Consider the following 20,263-nt stretch of genomic DNA (forward strand, 5'->3'; position numbering starts at 1 on the left):
TGGGAGGGGCAGTACTGGGGGAGGGGCAGTACTGGGGGAGGGGCAGTACTGGGTACTGGGGGAGGGGCAGTACTGGGGGAGTGCAGCACTGTCGGAGGGTCCGTACTGAGGGAGGGCCGCACTGTCGGAGGGTCCGTACTGGGGGAGTGCCCACTGTGGGAGGGGCACTACTGGGGGAGGGGCAGTACTGGGGGAGGGCCCACTGTGGGAGGGGCAGTACTGGGGGAGGGGCAGTACTGGGGGAGGGCCCACTGTGGGAGGGGCAGTACTGGGGGAGGGGCAGTACTGGGGGAGGGCCCACTGTGGGAGGGGCAGTACTGGGGGAGGGGCAGTACTGGGGGAGGGCCCACTGTGGGAGGGGCAGTACTGACGGAGGGCCCACTGTGGGAGGGGCAGTACTGAGGGAGGGCCCACTGTGGGAGGGGCAGTACTGGGGGAGGGGCAGTACTGGGGGAGGGCCCACTGTGGGAGGGGCAGTACTGAGGGAGGGCCCACTGTGGGAGGGGCAGTACTGAGGGAGGGCCCACTGTCGGAGGGGCAGTACTGGGGGAGGGGCAGTACTGGGGGTGGGCCCACTGTGGGAGGGGCAGTACTGAGGGAAGGCCCACTGTGGGAGGGGCAGTACTGGGGGAGGGCCCACTGTGGGAGGGGCAGTACTGGGGGAGGGGCAGTACTGGGGGAGGGCCCACTGTGGGAGGGGCAGTACTGGGGGAGGGCCCACTGTGGGAGGGGCAGTACTGAGGGAGGGGCAGTACTGAGGGAGGGCCCACTGTCGGAGGGGCAGTACTGGGGGAGCGCTGCACTGTGGGAGGGGCAGTACTGGGGGAGGGGCAGTACTGAGGGAGGGCCCACTGTGGGAGGGCCCACTGTCGGAGGGGCAGTACTGGGGGAGCGCTGCACTGTGGGAGGGGCAGTACTGGGGGAGGGGCAGTACTGGGGGAGGGCCCACTGTGGGAGGGCCCACTGTCGGAGGGGCAGTACTGGGGGAGCGCTGCACTGTGGGAGGGGCAGTACTGGGAGAGGGGCAGTACTGGGGGAGGGCCCACTGTGGGAGGGGCAGTACTGGGGGAGGGCCCACTGTGGGAGGGGCAGTACTGGGGGAGTGCAGCACTGTCGGAGGGGCAGTACTGGGGGAGGGCCCACTGTGGGAGGGGCAGTACTGGGGGAGGGCCCACTGTGGGAGGGGCAGTACTGGGGGAGGGGCAGTACTGGGGGAGGGGCAGGACTGGGGTAGGGCCCACTGTGGGAGGGACAATACTGGGGGAGGGCCCACTGTCGGAGGGGCAGTACTGGGGGAGGGCCCACTGTCGGAGGGGCAGTACTGGGGGAGGGCCGCACTGTGGGAGGGGCAGTACTGGGGGAGGGCCGCACTGTCGGAGGGGCAGTACTGAGCGAGTGCCGCACTGTCGGAGGGGCAGTACTGGGGGAGGGCCCACTGTCGGAGGGACAGTATAGAGGGAGTGCAGCACTGTCGGAGGGGCAGTACTGGGGGAGGGCCCACTGTCGGAGGGGCAGTACTGGGGAAGGGCCCACTGTCGGAGGGGCAGTATAGAGGGAGTGCAGGACTGTCGGAGGAGCAGTACATAGGGAGTGCAGCACTGTCGGAGGGGCAGTACTGAGGGAGTGCAGCACTGTCGGAGGGGCAGTACTGAGTGAGTGCCGCACTGTCGGAGAGACAGTACTGAGGGAGTGCAGCACTGTCGGAGGGACAGTACTGGGGGAGGGCCGCACTGTCGGAGGGGCAGTACTGGGGGAGGGCCGCACTGTCGGAGGGGTAGTACTGAGGGAGTGCAGCACTGTCGGAGGGGCAGTACTGAGGGAGTGCAGCACTGTCGGAGGGGCAGTACTGGGGGAGGGCCGCACTGTCGGAAGGACAGTACTGAGGGAGGGCCCACTGTCGGAGGGGCAGTACTGGGGGAGGGCCCACTGTCGGAGGGGCAGTACTGAGGGAGTGCAGCACTGTCGGAGGGGCAGTACATAGGGAGTGCAGCACTGTCGGAGGGGCAGTACTGAGGGAGGGCCGCACTGTCGGAGGGACAGTACTGAGGGAGCGCCGCACTGTCGGAGGGGCAGTACTGGGGGAGGGCCGCACTGTCGGAGGGACAGTACTGGGGGAGGGCCGCACTGTCGGAGGGACAGTACTGGGGGAGGGCCGCACTGTCGGAGGGGCAGTACTGGGGGAGGGCGGCACTGTCGGAGGGAAAGTACTGGGGGAGGGCCGCACTGTCGGAGGGACAGTACTGGGGGAGGGCCACGCTGTCGGAGGGACAGTACATAGGGAGTGCAGCACTGTCGGAGGGGCAGTACTGAGGGAGTGCAGCACTGTCGGAGGGGCAGTACTGAGTGAGTGCAGCACTGTCGGAGGGGTAGTACATAGGGAGGGCCGCACTGTCGGAGGGGCAGTACTGAGGGAGTGCCGCACTGTCGGAGGGACAGTACATAGGGAAGGCCCACTGTCGGAGGGGCAGTACTGAGGGAGTGCCGCACTGTCGGAGGGGCAGTACTGAGGGAGCACCGCACTGTCGGAGGGGCAGTACTGAGGGAGTGCCGCACTGTCGGAGGGGCAGTACTGAGGGAGTGCCGCACTGTCGGAGGGGCAGCACAGAGGGAGCGCCGCACTGTCGGAGGGGCAGTACTAAGGGAGCGCTGCACTGTCGGAGGGGCAGTACTGAGGGAGCACCGCACTGTCGGAGGGGCAGTACTGAGGGAGTGCCGCACTGTCGGAGGGGCAGTACTGAGGGAGTGCCGCACTGTCGGAGGGGCAGCACAGAGGGAGCGCCGCACTGTCGGAGGGGCAATACTGAGGGAGCGCCGCACTGTCGGAGGGGCAGTACTGAGGGAGCACCGCACTGTCGGAGGGGCAATACTGAGGGAGCGCCGCACTGTCGGAGGGGCAGTACTGAGGGAGCACCGCACTGTCGGAGGGGCAGTACTGATGGAGCGCTGCACTGTCGGAAGGTCGGAGGGGCAGTACTGAGGGAGCGCCGCACTGTCGGAGGGGCAGTACTGAGGGAGCACCGCACTGTCGGAGGGGCAATACTGAGGGAGCGCCGCACTGTCGGAGGGGCAGTACATAGGGAGTGCAGCACTGTCGGAGGGGCAGTACTGAGGGAGTGCAGCACTGTCGGAGGGGCAGTACTGAGTGAGTGCCGCACTGTCGGAGGGACAGTACTGAGGGAGTGCAGCACTGTCGGAGGGACAGTACTGGGGGAGGGCCGCACTCTCGGAGGGGCAGTACTGGGGGAGGGCCGCACTGTCGGAGGGGTAGTACTGAGGGAGTGCAGCACTGTCGGAGGGGCAGTACTGAGGGAGTGCAGCACTGTCGGAGGGGCAGTACTGGGGGAGAGCCGCACTGTCGGAGGGACAATACTGAGGGAGGGCCCACTGTCGGAGGGGCAGTACTGGGGGAGGGCCCACTGTCGGAGGGGCAGTACTGAGGGAGTGCAGCACTGTCGGAGGGGCAGTACATAGGGAGTGCAGCACTGTCGGAGGGGCAGTACTGAGGGATTGCAGCACTGTCGGAGGGACAGTACTGAGGGAGTGCAGCACTGTCGGAGGGGCAGTACATAGGGAGTGCAGCACTGTCGGAGGGGCAGTACATAGGGAGGGCCCACTGTCGGAGGGGCAGTACTGGGGGAGGGCCCACTGTCGGAGGGGCAGTACTGAGGGAGGGCCGCACTGTCGGAGGGACAGTACTGAGGGAGCGCCGCACTGTCGGAGGGGCAGGACTGGGGGAGGGCCGCACTGTCGGAGGGACAGTACTGGGGGAGGGCCGCACTGTCGGAGGGACAGTACTGGGGGAGGGCCGCACTGTCGGAGGGGCAGTACTGGGGGAGGGCCGCACTGTCGGAGGGACAGTACATAGGGAGTGCAGCACTGTCGGAGGGGCAGTACTGAGGGAGTGCAGCACTGTCGGAGGGGCAGTACTGAGTGAGTGCAGCACTGTCGGAGGGGCAGTACATAGGGAAGGCCGCACTGTCGGAGGGGCAGTACTGAGGGAGTGCAGCACTGTCGGAGGGGCAGTACTGGGGGAGTGCAGCACTGTCGGAGGGGCAGTACTGGGGGAGTGCAGCACTGTCGGAGGGACAGTACATAGGAAGGGCCCACTGTCGGAGGGGCAGTACTGAGGGAGTGCCGCACTGTCGGACGGACAGTACATAGGGAGGGCCGCACTGTCGGAGGGGCAGTACTGAGGGAGTGCAGCACTGTCGGAGGGACAGTACATAGGGAAGGCCCACTGTCGGAGGGGCAGTACTGAGGGAGTGTCGCACTGTCGGAGGGGCAGTACTGAGGGAGCGCTGCACTGTCGGAGGGGCAGTACTGAGGGAGCACCGCACTGTCGGAGGGGCAGTACTGAGGGAGTGCCGCACTGTCGGAGGGGCAGTACTGAGGGAGTGCCGCACTGTCGGAGGGGCAGCACAGAGCGAGCGCCGCAATGTCGGAGGGGCAATACTGAGGGAGCGCCGCACTGTCGGAGGGGCAGTACTGAGGGAGCACCGCACTGTCGGAGGGGCAATACTGAGGGAGCGCCGCACTGTCGGAGGGGCAACACTGAGGGAGCGCCGCACTGTCGGAGGGGCAGTACTGAGGGAGCACCGCACTGTCGGAGGGGCAGTACTGATGGAGCGCTGCACTGTCGGAGGGTCGGAGGGGCAGTACTGAGGGAGCGCCGCACAGTCGGAGGGGCAGTACTGAGGGAGCACCGCACTGTCGGAGGGGCAATACTGAGGGAGCGCCGCACTGTCGGAGGGGCGGTACTGAGGGAGCGCCGTACTATCGGAGGGGCGGTACTGAGGGAGCGCCGCACTGTCGGAGGGGCAGCACAGAGGGAGCGCCGCACTGTCAGAGGGGCAGTACTGAGGGAGCGCCGCACTGTCGGAGGGGCAGTACTGAGGGAGCGCAGCACTGTCGGAGGGGCAGTACTGAGGGAGCACCGCACTTTCGGAGGGGCAATACTGAGGGAGCGCCGCACTGTCGGAGGGGCAGTACTGAGGGAGTGCTGCACTGTCGGAGAGGCAGTACTGAGGGAGCGCTGCACTGTCGGAGGGGCAGTACTGAGGGAGTGCCGCACTGTCGGAAGGGCAGTACTGAGGGAGCGCCGCAATGTCGGAGGGGCAGTACATAGGGAAGGCCGCACTGTCGGAGGGGCAGTACTGAGGGAGTGCAGCATTGTCGGAGGGGCAGTACTGAGGGAGCACCGCACTGTCGGAGGGGCAGTGCTGATGGAGCGCTGCACTGTCGGAGGGTCGGAGGGGCAGTACTGAGGGAGCGCTGCACTGTCGGAGGGGCAGTACTGAGGGAGCACCGCACTGTCGGAGGGGCAATACCGAGGGAGCGCCGCACTGTCGGAGGGGCGGTACTGAGGGAGCGCCGTACGGTCGGAGGGGCAGTACTGAGGAAGTGCCGCACTGTCGGAGGGTCCGTACTGAGGGAGCGCTGCACTGTCGGAGGGGCAGTACTGAGGGAGCACCGCACTGTCGGAGGGGCAGTACTGAGGGAGCGCCGCTTTGTCGGAGGGGCTGTACTGAGGGAGCGCCGCACTGTCGGAGGGTCCGTACTGAGGGAGCGCTGCACTGTCGGAGGGGCAGTACTGAGGGAGCACCGCACTTTCGGAGGGGCAATACTGAGGGAGCGCTGCACTGTCGGAGGGGCAGTACTGAGGGAGGGCCGCACTGTCGGAAGGGCAGTACTGAGGGAGCGCCGCAATGTCGGAGGGACAGTACTGAGGGAGTGCTGCACTGTCTGAGGGGCAGTACTGAGGGAGTGCTGCACTGTCGGAAGGACAGTACTGAGGGAGTGCTGCACTGTCGCAGGTCAGTACTGAGGGAGTGCTGCACTGTCGGAGGGGCAGTACTGAGGGAACGCCGCACTGTTGGAGGGGTAGTACTGAGGGAGTGCCGCACTGTCGGAGGGGACGTACTGATGGATTACTGCGCTGTTGGAAGGGTAGTACAGAGGGAGAGCCGCACTGTCGGAGGGGCAGTACAGTAGGAGCGGTGCACTGTCGGAGGGGTAGTACTGAGGGAGCACCGCACTGTCCGAGGGGCAGTACTGAGGGAGTGCCGCACTGTCAGAGGGGCAGTACTTAGGGAACGCCGCACTGTCCGAGGGGTAGTACTGAGGGAGCACCGCACTGTCCGAGGGGCAGTACTGACGGAGTGCCGCACTGTCGTTGGGGCAGTACTGAGGGAACGCCGCACTGTCCGAGGGGCAGTACTGAGGGAGTGCCGCACTGTCGGAGGGGCAGTACTGAGGGAGTGCCGCACTGTCGGAGGGGCAGTACTTAGGGAATGCCGCACTGCCGGAGGGGCAGTACTGAGGGAGCACCGCACTGTCGGAGGTCAGTACTGAGGGAGTGCTGCACTGTCGGAGGGGCAGTACTGAGGGAGCGCCACATTGTCGGAGGGGCAGTACTGAGGGAGTGTCCCGCTGGCGGAGGTGCAGTACTGAGGGAGTGCCGCATTGTGGGAGGGGCAGTACTGAGGGAGTGCCGCACTGTTGGGGGGGCAGTGCTGAGGGAGTGCCGCACCGTCGGAGGGGCAGTACTGAGGGAGTGCCGCACTGTTGGAGGTGCAGTACTGAGGGAGTGCCGCACTGTCGAAGGGGCAGTACTGAGGGAGTGCCGCACTGTCGGAGGGGCAGTACTGAGGGAGTGCCGCACTGTCGGAGGGGCAGTACTGAGGGAGTGCCGCACTGTCGGAGGGGCAGTACTGAGGGAGTGCCGCATTTTCGGAGGGGCAGTTCTGAGGGAGTGCCGCACTGTCGGAGGGGCAGTACTGAGGGAGTGCCGCATTTTCGGAGGGGCAGTTCTGAGGGAGCTCCGCACTGTCGGAGGGGCAGTACTGAGGGAGCACCGCATTGTCGGAGGGGCAGTACTGAGGGAGTGCCGCACTGTCAGAGGGGCAGTACTGAGGGAGTGCCGCACTGTCGGAGGGGCAGTATTGAGGGAGAGCCGCATTGTGGGAGGGGCAGTATTGAGGGACTGCTGCACTGTCGGATGGGCAGTACTGAGGGAGTGCCGCACTGTCGGAGGGGCAGTATTGAGGGAGAGCCGCATTGTGGGTGGGGCAGTATTGAGGGACTGCTGCACTGTGGGAGGGGCAGTACTGAGGGAGTGCCGCACTGTAGGAGGGGCAGTACTGAGGCAGTGCTGCACTGTCGGAGCGGCAGTACTGAGGGAGTGCTGCATTGTCGGAGGGGCAGTTCTGAGGGAGTGCAGCACTGTTGGAGGGGCAGTACTGAGGGAGCACCGCACAATCGGAGGGGCAGTTCTGAGGGAGTGCTGCACCGTCAGAGGGGCAGTACTGAGGGAGCGCCGCACTGTCGGAGGGGCAGTACTGAGGGAGCGCCGCACTGTCGGAGGGGCAGTACTGAGGGAGTACTGCGCTGTCGGAGGGGCAACACTGAGGGAGCGCCGCACTGTCGGAGGGGCAGTACTGAGATAGTGCCGCACTGTCGGAGGGGTAGTTCTGAGTGAGTGCCGCACTGTCGGAGGGTCAGTACTGAGGGAGCGCCGGACTGTCGGACGGGCAGTACTGAGGGAGTGCCGCATTGTGGGAGGGGCAGTACTGAGGGAGTGCCGCACTGTCGGAGGGGCAGTACTGAGGGAGCGCCGCACTGTCGGAGGGGCAATACTGAGGGAGCACCGCACTGTCGGAGGGGCAATAGTGAGGGAGCACCGCACTGTCGGAGGGGCAGTACTGAGGGAGCGCCGCACTGTCGGAGGGGCAATACTGAGGGAGCGCCGCATTGTCGGAGGGGCAATACTGAGGGAGCACCGCACTGTCGGAGGGGCAGTACTGAGGGAGCACCGCACTGTCAGAGGGGCAGTACTGAGGGAGCGCCGCACTGTCGGAGGGGCAATACTGAGGGAGCGCCGCATTGTCGGAGGGGCAATACTGAGGGAGCACCGCACTGTCGGAGGGGCAGTACTGAGGGAGCACCACACTGTCGGAGGGGCAGTACTGAGGGAGCGCCGCTTTGTCGGAGGGGCTGTACTGAGGGAGCGCCGCACTGTCAGAGGGTCCGTACTGAGGAAGCGCTGCACTGTCGGAGGGGCAGTACTGAGGGAGCACCGCACTTTCGGAGGGGCAATACTGAGGGAGCGCTGCACTGTCGGAGGGGCTGTACTGAGGGAGTGCCGCACTGTCGGAGGGTCCGTACTGAGGGAGTGCCGCACTGTCGGAAGGGCAGTACTGAGGGAGCGCCGCAATGTCGGAGGGACAGTACTGAGGGAGTGCTGCACTGTCTGAGGGGCAGTACTGAGGGAGTGCTGCACTGTCGGAAGGACAGTACTGAGGGAGTGCTGCACTGTCGCAGGTCAGTACTGAGGGAGTGCTGCACTGTCGGATGGGCAGTACTGAGGGAACGCCGCACTGTTGGAGGGGTAGTACTGAGGGACAGCCGCACTGTCGGAGGGGACGTACTGAGGGATTACTGCGCTGTTGGAAGGGTAGTACAGAGGGAGAGCCGCACTGTCGGAGGGGCAGTACAGTAGGAGCGGTGCACTGTCGGAGGGGTAGTACTGAGGGAGCACCGCACTGTCCGAGGGGCAGTACTGAGGGAGTGCCGCACTGTCAGAGGGGCAGTACTGAGGGAACGCCGCACTGTCCGAGGAGTAGTACTGAGGGAGCACCGCACTGTCCGAGGGGCAGTACTGACGGAGTGCCGCACTGTCGTTGGGGCAGTACTGAGGGAACGCCGCACTGTCCGAGGGGCAGTACTGAGGGAGTGCCGCACTGTCGGAGGGGCAGTACTGAGGGAGTGCCGCACTGTCGGAGGGGCAGTACTGAGGGAATGCCGCACTGCCGGAGGGGCAGTACTGAGGGAGCGCCGCACTGTCGGAGGTCAGTACTGAGGGAGTGCTGCACTGTCGGAGGGGCAGTACTGAGGGAGCGCTGCACTGTCGGAGGGGCAGTACAGACGGAACGCCGCACTGTCGGAGGGGCAGTACTGAGGGAGTGCCGCATTTTCGGAGGGGCAGTTCTGAGGGAGTGCCGCACTGTCGGAGGGGCAGCACTGAGGGAGTGCCGCATTTTCGGAGGGGCAGTTCTGAGGGAGCTCCGCACTGTCGGAGGGGCAGTACTGAGGGAGCACCGCATTGTCGGAGGGGCAGTACTGAGGGAGTGCCGCACTGTCAGAGGGGCAGTACTGAGGGAGTGCCGCACTGTCGGAGGGGCAGTACTGAGGGAGTGCCGCACTGTCGGAGGGGCAGTATTGAGGGAGAGCCGCATTGTGGGAGGGGCAGTATTGAGGGACTGCTGCACTGTCGGATGGGCAGTATTGAGGGAGTGCCGCACTGTCGGAGGGGCAGTATTGAGGGAGAGCCGCATTGTGGGTGGGGCAGTATTGAGGGACTGCTGCACTGTGGGAGGGGCAGTACTGAGAGAGTGCCGCACTGTAGGAGGGGCAGTACTGAGGGAGAACTGCGCTGTCGGAGGGGCAACACTGAGGGAGCGCCGCACTGTCGGAGGGGCAGTACTGAGGTAGTGCCGCACTGTCGGAGGGGCAGTTCTGAGTGAGTGCCGCACTGTCGGAGGGTCAGTACTGAGGGAGTGCCGCACTGTCGGAGGGGCAGTACTGAGGGAGCGTCGCACTGTCGGAGGGGCAGTACTGAGGGAGCCCTGCACTGTCGGAGGGGCAGTACTGAGGGAGTGCCGCACTGTCGGAGGGGCAGTACTGAGGGAGCGCCGCACTGTCGGAGGGGCAGTACTGAGGGAGCCCTGCACTGTCGGAGGGGCAGTACCGAGGGAGTGCGAAACTGTCGGAGGGGCAGTACTGAGGGAGGGCCGCACTGTGGGAGGGGCAGTACTGAGGGAGTGCGAAACTGTCGGAGGGGCAGTACTGAGGGAGCGCCGCACTGTCAGAGGGGCAGTACCGAGGGAGTGCCAAACTGTTGGAGGGGCAGTACTGAGGGAGCGCCGCACTGTGGGAGGGGCAGTACTGAGGGAGTGCCTAACTGTCGGAGGGGCAGTACTGAGGTAGTGCTGCACTGTGGGTGGGACAGTACTGAGGGATCACCAAACTGTCGGAGGGGCTGTAGTGAGGGAACGCCGCACTGTTGGAGGGGCAGTACTGAGGGAGTGCCGCATTGTGGGAGGGGCAGTATTGAGGGACTACTGCACTGTTGGAGGGGTAGTACAGAGGGAGCACCATACTGTCAGATGGGAAGTACTGAGGGAGTGCCGCACTGTCGGAGGGGCAGTACTGAGGGAGGGTCCCACTGCCGGAGGGGCAGTACTGAGGGAGTGCCGCATTGTGGGAGGGGCAGTACTGAGGGAGCGCTATACTGTCAGAGGGGAAGTACTGAGGGAGTGACGCACTGTTGGAGGGGCAGTTCTGAGGGAGTGCTGCACTGTCGGAGGGGCAGTACTGAGGGAGTGCCGCACTGTCGGAGGGGCAGTAATGAGTGAGTGCCGCACTGTCGGAGGGGCAGTCCTGAGGTAGTGCTGCACTGTGGGAGGGGCAGTACTGAGGGAGTGCCGCACTGTCGGAGGGGCAGTACTGAGGGAGTGCCGCACTGTCGGAGAAGCAGTACTGAGGGAGTGCCGCACTGTGGGAGGGGCAGTACTGAGGGAGCGCCGCACTGTCGGAGGGGCAGTACTGAGGGAGCCCTGCACTGTCGGAGGGGCAGTACTGAGGGAGCGCCGCACTGTGGGCGGGACAGTACTGAGGGATCGCCAAACTGTCGGAGGGGCTGTAGTGAGGGAGCGCCGCACTGTTGGAGGGGCAGTACTAAGGGAGTGCCGCATTGTGGGAGGGGCAGTATTGAGGGACTGCTGCACTGTTGGAGGGGCAGTACTGAGGGAGTGCTGCACTGTCGGAGGGGCGGTACTGAGGGAGTGCTGCACTGTCAGAGGTCAGTACTGAGGGAGTGCTGCACTGTCGGAAGGGCAGTATTGAGGGAGCGCCGCACTGTCGGAGGGGCAGTACTGAGGGAGTTCTGCACTGGCGGAGGGGCAGTACTGAGGGAGTGCCGCACTGTCGGAGGGGCAGTACTGAGGGAGCGCCGCACTGTCGGAGGGGCTGTACTGAGAGAGTGCTGCACTGTCGGAGGGGCAGTACTGAGGGACCTCCGCACTGTCGGAGGGGCAGTACTGAGGGAGCGCCGCATTGTCGGAGGGGCAGTACTGAGGGAGTGCCGCACTGTCGGAGGGGCGGTACTGAGGGAGTGCTGCACTGTCGAAGAGGCAGTTCTGAGGGAGTGCTGCATTGTCGGAGGGGCAGTTCTGAGGGAGTGCAGCACTGTCGGAGGGGCAGTACTGAGGGAGTGCTGCATTGTCGGAGGGGCAGTTCTGAGGGAGTGCTGCATTGTCGGAGGGGCAGTTCTGAGGGAGTGCCGCACTGTCAGAGGGGCAGTCCTGAGGGAGTGCTGCACTGTCGGAGGGACGGTACTGAGGGAGTGCTGCACTGTTGGAGGAGGGGTAGTACTCAGGGAGTGCTGCACTGTCGGAGGGGCAGTATTGAGGGAGAGCCGCATTGTGGGAGGGGCAGTATTGAGGGACTGCTGCACTGTGGGAGGGGCAGTACTGAGGGAGTGCCGCACTGTCGGAGGGGCAGTACTGAGGCAGTGCTGCACTGTCGGAGCGGCAGTACTGAGGGAGTGCTGCACTGTCGGAGGGGCCGAAATGAGGGTGTGCTGCACTGTCGTAGGGGTAGTACTGAGGGAGTGCTGCACCGTCGAAGGGACAGTACTGAGGGAGTGCTGCACTGTCGGAGGGGCAGTACTGAGGGAGTGCCGCACTGTCGGAGGGGCAGTACTGAGGGAGTGCTGCACTGTCGGAGGGGCAGTACTGAGGGAGTGCCGCACTGTCAGAGGGGCAGTACTGAGGGAGTGTCCCGCTGGCGGAGGTGCAGTACTGAGGGAGTGCCGCATTGTGGGAGGGGCAGTACTGAGGGAGTGCTGCATTGTTGGAGGGGCAGTTCTGAGGGAGTGCCGCACTGTCGGAGGGGCAGTACTGAGGGAGTGCTGCACTGTCGGTGGGGCTGTACTGAGGGAGTGCTGCACTGTCAGAGGTCAGTACTGAGGGAGTGCCGCACTGTCAGAGGGGCAGTACTGAGGGAGTGCCGCACTGTCGAAGAGGCAGTACTGAGGGAGCCCCGCACTGTCGGAGGGGCAGTTCTGAGGGAGTGCTGCACTGTCGGAGGGGCAGTTCTGAGGGAGTGCTGCACTGTCGGAAGGGCAGTACTGAGGGAGAGCTGCACTGTCGGAGGGGCAGTCCTGAGGGAGTGCTGCACTGTCGGTGGGACGGTACTGAGGGAGTGCTGCACTGTTGGAGGGGCAGTACTGAGGGAGCGCCGCACTGTCGGAGGGGCAGTACTGAGGGAGCGCCGCACTGTCGGAGGGGCAGTACTGAGGGAGAGCCGCACTGTCGGAGTAGCAGTACTGAGGGAGCGCCGCACTGTCGGAGGGGCAGTACTGAGGGAGCGCCGCACTGTCGGAGGGGCAGTACTGAGGGAGAGCCGCACTGTCGGAGTGGCAGTACTGAGGGAGCGCCGCACTGTCGGAGGGGCAGTACTGAGGGAGAGCCGAACTGTCGGAGGGGCAGTATTGAGGGAGAGCCGCATTGTGGGAGGGGCAGAAATGAGGGTGTGCTGCACTGTTGGAGGGGCAGTACTGAGGGAGTGCTGCATTGTCGGAGGGGCAGTACTGAGGGAGTGCTGCATTGTCGGAGGGGCAGTTCTGAGGGAGTGCCGCACTGTCGGAGGGGCAGTACTGAGGGAGTGCCGCACTGTCGGAGGGGCAGTACTGAGGGAGTGCCGCACTGTCGGAGAAGCAGTACTGAGGGAGTGCCGCACTGTGGGAGGGGCAGTACTGAGGGAGCGCCGCACTGTCGGAGGGGCAGTACTGAGGGAGCCCTGCACTGTCGGAGGGGCAGTACTGAGGGAGCGCCGCACTGTGGGCGGGACAGTACTGAGGGATTGCCAAACTGTCGGAGGGGCTGTAGTGAGGGAGCGCCGCACTGTTGGAGGGGCAGTACTAAGGGAGTGCCGCATTGTGGGAGGGGCAGAATTGAGGGACTGCTGCACTGTTGGAGGGGCAGTACTGAAGGAGTGCTGCACTGTCGGAGGGGCTGTTCTGAGGGAGTGCTGCACTGTCAGAGGTCAGTACTGAGGGAGTGCTGCACTGTCGGAAGGGCAGTATTGAGGGAGCGCTGCACTGTCAGAGGGGCTGTACTGAGCGAGTGCTGCACTGTCGGAGGGGCAGTTCTGAGGGAGTGCTGCACTGTCGGAGGGGCAGTACTGAGGGAGTGCTGTACTGTCGGAGGGGCAGTACTGAGGGAGTGCCGCACTTTCGGAGGGGCAGTACTGAGGGAGTGCCGCACTGTCGGAGGGGCAGTACTGAGGGAGTGCAGCACTGTCGGAGGGACAGTACTGAGGGAGTGCCGCACTGTCGGAGGTGCAGTACTGAGGGAGCGCCGCACTGTCGGAGGAGCAGTACTGAGGGAGTGCCGCACCGTCGGAGGGGTAGTACTGAGGGAGTGCTGCACCGTTGGAGGGTCAGTACTGAGGGAGCGCCGCACTGTCGGAGGGGCAGTACTGAGGGAGCCCTGCACTGTCGGAGGGGCAGTACTGAGGGAGCGCTGCACTGTCGGAGGGGCAGTACTGAGGGAGTGCCGCACTGTGGGAGGGGCAGTACTGAGGGAGCGCCAAACTGTCGGAGGGGCTGTAGTGAGGGAGTGCTGCACTGTCAGAGGTCAGTACTGAGGGAGTGCTGCACTGTCGGAGGGGCTGTACTGAGGGAGTGCTGCACTGTCAGAGGTCAGTACTGAGGGAGTGCTGCACTGTCGGAGGGGCAGCACTGAGGAAGTGCCGCACTGTCGGAGGGGCAGTACTGAGGGAGTGCTGCACTGGCGGAGGGGCAGTACTGAGGGAGTACCGCACTGTCGGAGGGGCAGTACTGAGGGAGTGCCGCACTGTCGGAGGGGCAGTACTGAGGGAGCGCCGCACTGTCGGAGGGGCAGTACTGAGGGAGCGCCGCTCTGTCGGAGGGGCTGTACTGAGAGAGTGCTGCACTGTCGGAGGGGCAGTACTGAGGGAGTGCCGCACTGTCAAAGGTGTGGTACTGAGGGCGTGCTGCACTGTCGGAGGGGCAGTACTGAGGGACCTCCGCACTGTCGGAGGGGCAGTACTGAGGGAGCGCCGCATTGTCGGAGGGGCAGTACTGAGGGAGTGCCGCACTGTCGGAGTGGCAGTACTGAGGGAGCGCCGCACTGTCGTAGGGGCAGTACTGAGGGAGCGCCGCACTGTCGGAGGGGCAGTACTGAGGGAGAGCCGCACTGTCGGAGGGGCAGTATTGAGGGAGAGCCGCATTGTGGGAGGGGCAGTATTGAGGGACTGCTGCACTGTCGGAGGGGCAGTACTGAGGGAGTGCTGCATTGTCGGAGGGGCAGTACTGAGGGAGTGCTGCATTGTCGGAGGGGCAGTTCTGAGGGAGTGCCGCACTGTCGGAGGGGCAGTACTGAGGGAGTGCCGCATTTTCGGAGGGGCAGTTCTGAGGGAGCTCCGCACTGTCAGAGGGGCAGTACTGAGGGAGCGCCGCATTGTCGGAGGGGCAGTACTGAGAGAGTGCCGCACTGTCGAAGAGGCAGTACTGAGGGAGAGCCGCATTGTGGGAGGGGCAGTATTGAGGGAGTGCCGCACTGTCGGAGGGGCAGTACTGAGGGAGTGCCGCATTTTCGGAGGGGCAGTTCTGAGGGAGCTCCGCACTGTCAGAGGGGCAGTACTGAGGGAGCGCCGCACTGTCGGGGGGGCAGTACTGAGGGAGTGCCGCACTGTCGGAGGGGCAGTATTGAGGGAGAGCCGCATTGTGGGAGGGGCAGTATTGAGGGACTGCTGCACTGTCGGATGGGCAGTACTGAGGGAGTGCCGCACTGTCGGAGGGGCAGTATTGAGGGAGAGCCGCATTGTGGGAGGGGCAGTATTGAGGGACTGCTGCACTGTGGGAGGGGCAGTACTGAGGGAGTGCCGCACTGTAGGAGGGGCAGTACTGAGGCAGTGCTGCACTGTCGGAGCGGCAGTACTGAGGGAGTGCTGCACTGTCGGAGGGGCAGAAATGAGGGTGTGCTGCACTGTCGTAGGGCTAGTACTGAGGGAGTGCTGCATTGTCGGAGGGGCAGTTCTGAGGGAGTGCAGCACTGTTGGAGGGGCAGTACTGAGGGAGTGCTGCATTGTCGGAGGGGCAGTTCTGAGGGAGTGCCGCACTGTCGGAGGGGCAGTACTGAGGGAGTGCCGCATTGTCGGAGGGGCAGTACTGAGGGAGTGCCGCACTGTCGGAGGGGCAGTACTGAGGGAGTGCCGCATTGTGGGAGGGGCAGTACTGAGGGAGCGCTATACTGTCAGAGGGGAAGTACTGAGGGAGTGACGCACTGTTGGAGGGGCAGTTCTGAGGGAGTGCTGCACTGTCGGAGGGGCAGTACTGAGGGAGTGCCGCACTGTCGGAGGGGCAGTAATGAGTGAGTGCCGCACTGTCGGAGGGGCAGTCCTGAGGTAGTGCTGCACTGTGGCAGGGGCAGTACTGAGGGAGTGCCGCACTGTCGGAGGGGCAGTACTGAGGGAGTGCCGCACTGTCGGAGAAGCAGTACTGAGGGAGTGCCGCACTGTGGGAGGGGCAGTACTGAGGGAGCGCCGCACTGTCGGAGGGGCAGTACTGAGGGAGCCCTGCACTGTCGGAGGGGCAGTACTGAGGGAGCGCCGCACTGTGGGCGGGACAGTACTGAGGGATCGCCAAACTGTCGGAGGGGCTGTAGTGAGGGAGCGCCGCACTGTTGGAGGGGCAGTACTAAGGGAGTGCCGCATTGTGGGAGGGGCAGTATTGAGGGACTGCTGCACTGTTGGAGGGGCAGTACTGAGGGAGTGCTGCACTGTCGGAGGGGCTGTACTGAGGGAGTGCTGCACTATCAGAGGTCAGTACTGAGGGAGTGCTGCACTGTCGGAAGGGCAGTATTGAGGGAGCGCTGCACTGTCAGAGGGGCTGTACTGAGCGAGTGCTGCACTGTCGGAGGGGCAGTTCTGAGGGAGTGCTGCACTGTCGGAGGGGCAGTACTGAGGGAGTGCTGCACTGTCGGAGGGGCAGTACTGAGGGAGTGCCGCACTTTCGGAGGGGCAGTACTGAGGGAGTGCCGCACTGTCGGAGGGGCAGTACTGAGGGAGTGCTGCACTGTCGGAGGGACAGTACTGAGGGAGTGCCGCACTGTCGGAGGTGCAGTACTGAGGGAGCGCCGCACTGTCGGAGGTGCAGTACTGAGGGAGCGCCGCACCGTCGGAGGAGCAGTACTGAGGGAGTGCCGCACCGTCGGAGGGGTAGTACTGAGGGAGCGCCGCACTGTCGGAGGGGCAGTACTGAGGGAGCCCTGCACTGTCGGAGGGGCAGTACTGAGGGAGCGCTGCACTGTCGGAGGGGCAGTACTGAGGGAGTGCCGCACTGTGGGAGGGGCAGTACTGAGGGAGCGCCAAACTGTCGGAGGGGCTGTCGTGAGGGAGTGCTGCACTGTCAGAGGTCAGTTCTGAGGGAGTGCTGCACTGTCGGAGGGGCTGTACTGAGGGAGTGCTGCACTGTCAGAGGTCAGTACTGAGGGAGTGCTGCACTGTCGGAGGGGCAGCACTGAGGAAGTGCCGCACTGTCGGAGGGGCAGTACTGAGGGAGTGCTGCACTGGCGGAGGGGCAGTACTGAGGGAGTGCCGCACTGTCGGAGGGGCAGTACTGAGGGAACGCCGCACTGTCGGAGGGGCAGTACTGAGGGACCTCCGCACTGTCGGAGGGGCAGTACTGAGGGAGCGCCGCATTGTCGGAGGGGCAGTACTGAGGGAGTGCTGCACTGTCGAAGAGGCAGTTCTGAGGGAGTGCCGCACTGTCGGAGGGGCAGTTCTGAGGGAGTGCTGCATTGTCGGAGGGGCAGTTCTGAGGGAGTGCAGCACTGTCGGAGGGGCAGTACTGAGGGAGTGCTGCATTGTCGGAGGGGCAGTTCTGAGGGAGTGCCGCACTGTCGGAGGGGCTGTACTGAGGGAGTGCCGCATTGTCGGAGGGGCAGTTCTGAGGGAGTGCTGCACTGTCGGAAGGGCAGTACTGAGGGAGAGCTGCACTGTCGGAGGGGCAGTCCTGAGGGAGAGCTGCACTGTTGGAGGAGGGGTAGTACTCAGGGAGTGCTGCACTGTCGAAGGGGCAGTCCTGAGGGAGAGCCGCACTGTCGGAGTGGCAGTACTGAGGGAGCGCCGCACTGTCGGAGGGGCAGTACTGAGGGAGTGCCGCACTGTCGGAGGGGCAGTATTGAGGGAGAGCCGCATTGTGGGAGGGGCAGTATTGAGGGACTGCTGCACTGTGGGAGGGGCAGTACTGAGGGAGTGCCGCACTGTCGGAGGGGCAGTACTGAGGCAGTGCTGCACTGTCGGAGCGGCAGTACTGAGGGAGTGCCGCACTGTCGGAGGGGCAGTACTGAGGCAGTGCTGCACTGTCGGAGCGGCAGTACTGAGGGTGTGCTGCACTGTCGTAGGGGTAGTACTGAGGGAGTGCTGCACCGTCGAAGGGACAGTACTGAGGGAGTGTTGCACTGTCGGAGGGGCAGTACTGAAGGAGTGCCGCACTGTTGGAGGGGCAGTACTGAGGGAGTGCTGCACTGTCGGAGGGGCAGTACTGAGGGAGTGCCGCACTGTCAGAGGGGCAGTACTGAGGGAGTGTCCCGCTGGAGGAGGTGCAGTACTGAGGGAGTGCCGCATTGTGGGAGGGGCAGTACTGAGGGAGTGCCGCACTGTTGGAGGTGCAGTACTGAGGGAGTACTGCGCTGTCGGAGGGGCAACACTGAGGGAGTACTGCACTGTCGGAGAGCTGTACTGTGGGAGTGCCGCACTGTTGGAGGTGCAGTACTGAGGGAGTACTGCGCTGTCGGAGGGGCAACACTGAGGGAGTACTGCACTGTCGGAAGGGCACTACTGAGGTTCGCCGCACTGTCGGAGAGCTGTACTGTGGGAGTGCCGCACTGTTGGAGGGGCATTACTGAGGCAGTGCTGCACTGTCGGAGGGGCAGTTCTGAGGGAGTGCTGCATTGTCGGAGGGGCAGTTCTGAGGGAGTGCAGCACTGTCGGAGGTGCAGTACTGAGGGAGTGCTGCATTGTTGGAGGGGCAGCTCTGAGGGAGTGCCGCACTGTCGGAGGGGCAGTACTGAGGGAGTGCTGCACTGTCGGAGGGGCTGTACTGAGGGAGTGCTGCACTGTCAGAGGTCAGTACTGAGGGAGTGCCGCACTGTCAGAGGAGCAGTACTGAGGGAGTGCCGCACTGTCGAAGAGGCAGTACTGAGGGAGCCCCGCACTGTCGGAGGGGCAGTTCTGAGGGAGTGCTGCACTGTCGGAGGGGCAGTTCTGAGGGAGTGCTGCACTGTCGGAAGGACAGTACTGAGGGAGAGCTGCACTGTCGGAGGGGCAGTCCTGAGTGAGTGCTGCACTGTCGGAGGGACGGTACTGAGGGAGTGCTGCACTGTTGGAGGGGCAGTACTGAGGGAGAGCCGCACTGTCGGAGTAGCAGTACTGAGGGAGCGCCGCACTGTCGGAGGGGCAGTACTGAGGGAGCGCCGCACTGTCGGAGGGGCAGTACTGAGGGAGAGCCGCACTGTCGGAGTGGCAGTACTGAGGGAGCGCCGCACTGTCGTAGGGGCAGTACTGAGGGAGCGCCGCACTGTCGGAGGGGCAGTACTGAGGGAGAGCCGCACTGTCGGAGTGGCAGTACTGAGGGAGCGCCGCACTGTCGGAGGGGCAATACTGAGGGAGAGCCGAACTGTCGGAGGGGCAGTATTGAGGGAGAGCCGCATTGTGGGAGGGGCAGAAATGAGGGTGTGCTGCACTGTTGGAGGGGCAGTACTGAGGGAGTGCTGCATTGTCGGAGGGGCAGTACTGAGGGAGTGCTGCATTGTCGGAGGGGCAGTTCTGAGGGAGTGCCGCACTGTCGGAGGGGCAGTACTGAGGGAGTGCCGCACTGTCGGAGGGGCAGTACTGAGGGAGTGCCGCACTGTCGGAGAAGCAGTACTGAGGGAGTGCCGCACTGTGGGAGGGGCAGTACTGAGGGAGCGCCGCACTGTCGGAGGGGCAGTACTGAGGGAGCCCTGCACTGTCGGAGGGGCAGTACTGAGGGAGCGCCGCACTGTGGGCGGGACAGTACTGAGGGATTGCCAAACTGTCGGAGGGGCTGTAGTGAGGGAGCGCCGCACTGTTGGAGGGGCAGTACTAAGGGAGTGCCGCATTGTGGGAGGGGCAGAATTGAGGGACTGCTGCACTGTTGGAGGGGCAGTACTGAAGGAGTGCTGCACTGTCGGAGGGGCTGTTCTGAGGGAGTGCTGCACTGTCAGAGGTCAGTACTGAGGGAGTGCTGCACTGTCGGAAGGGCAGTATTGAGGGAGCGCTGCACTGTCAGAGGGGCTGTACTGAGCGAGTGCTGCACTGTCGGAGGGGCAGTTCTGAGGGAGTGCTGCACTGTCGGAGGGGCAGTACTGAGGGAGTGCTGCACTGTCGGAGGGGCAGTACTGAGGGAGTGCCGCACTTTCGGAGGGGCAGTACTGAGGGAGTGCCGCACTGTCGGAGGGGCAGTACTGAGGGAGTGCAGCACTGTCGGAGGGACAGTACTGAGGGAGTGCCGCACTGTCGGAGGTGCAGTACTGAGGGAGCGCCGCACTGTCGGAGGAGCAGTACTGAGGGAGTGCCGCACCGTCGGAGGGGTAGTACTGAGGGAGTGCTGCACCGTTGGAGGGTCAGTACTGAGGGAGCGCCGCACTGTCGGAGGGGCAGTACTGAGGGAGCCCTGCACTGTCGGAGGGGCAGTACTGAGGGAGCGCTGCACTGTCGGAGGGGCAGTACTGAGGGAGTGCCGCACTGTGGGAGGGGCAGTACTGAGGGAGCGCCAAACTGTCGGAGGGGCTGTAGTGAGGGAGTGCTGCACTGTCAGAGGTCAGTACTGAGGGAGTGCTGCACTGTCGGAGGGGCTGTACTGAGGGAGTGCTGCACTGTCAGAGGTCAGTACTGAGGGAGTGCTGCACTGTCGGAGGGGCAGCACTGAGGAAGTGCCGCACTGTCGGAGGGGCAGTACTGAGGGAGTGCTGCACTGGCGGAGGGGCAGTACTGAGGGAGTACCGCACTGTCGGAGGGGCAGTACTGAGGGAGTGCCGCACTGTCGGAGGGGCAGTACTGAGGGAGCGCCGCACTGTCGGAGGGGCAGTACTGAGGGAGCGCCGCTCTGTCGGAGGGGCTGTACTGAGAGAGTGCTGCACTGTCGGAGGGGCAGTAC

The sequence above is a fragment of the Pristiophorus japonicus genome, unplaced genomic scaffold, assembly GCF_044704955.1.
Source record: "Pristiophorus japonicus isolate sPriJap1 unplaced genomic scaffold, sPriJap1.hap1 HAP1_SCAFFOLD_1344, whole genome shotgun sequence".
Taxonomy (NCBI): Eukaryota; Metazoa; Chordata; class Chondrichthyes; family Pristiophoridae; genus Pristiophorus; species Pristiophorus japonicus.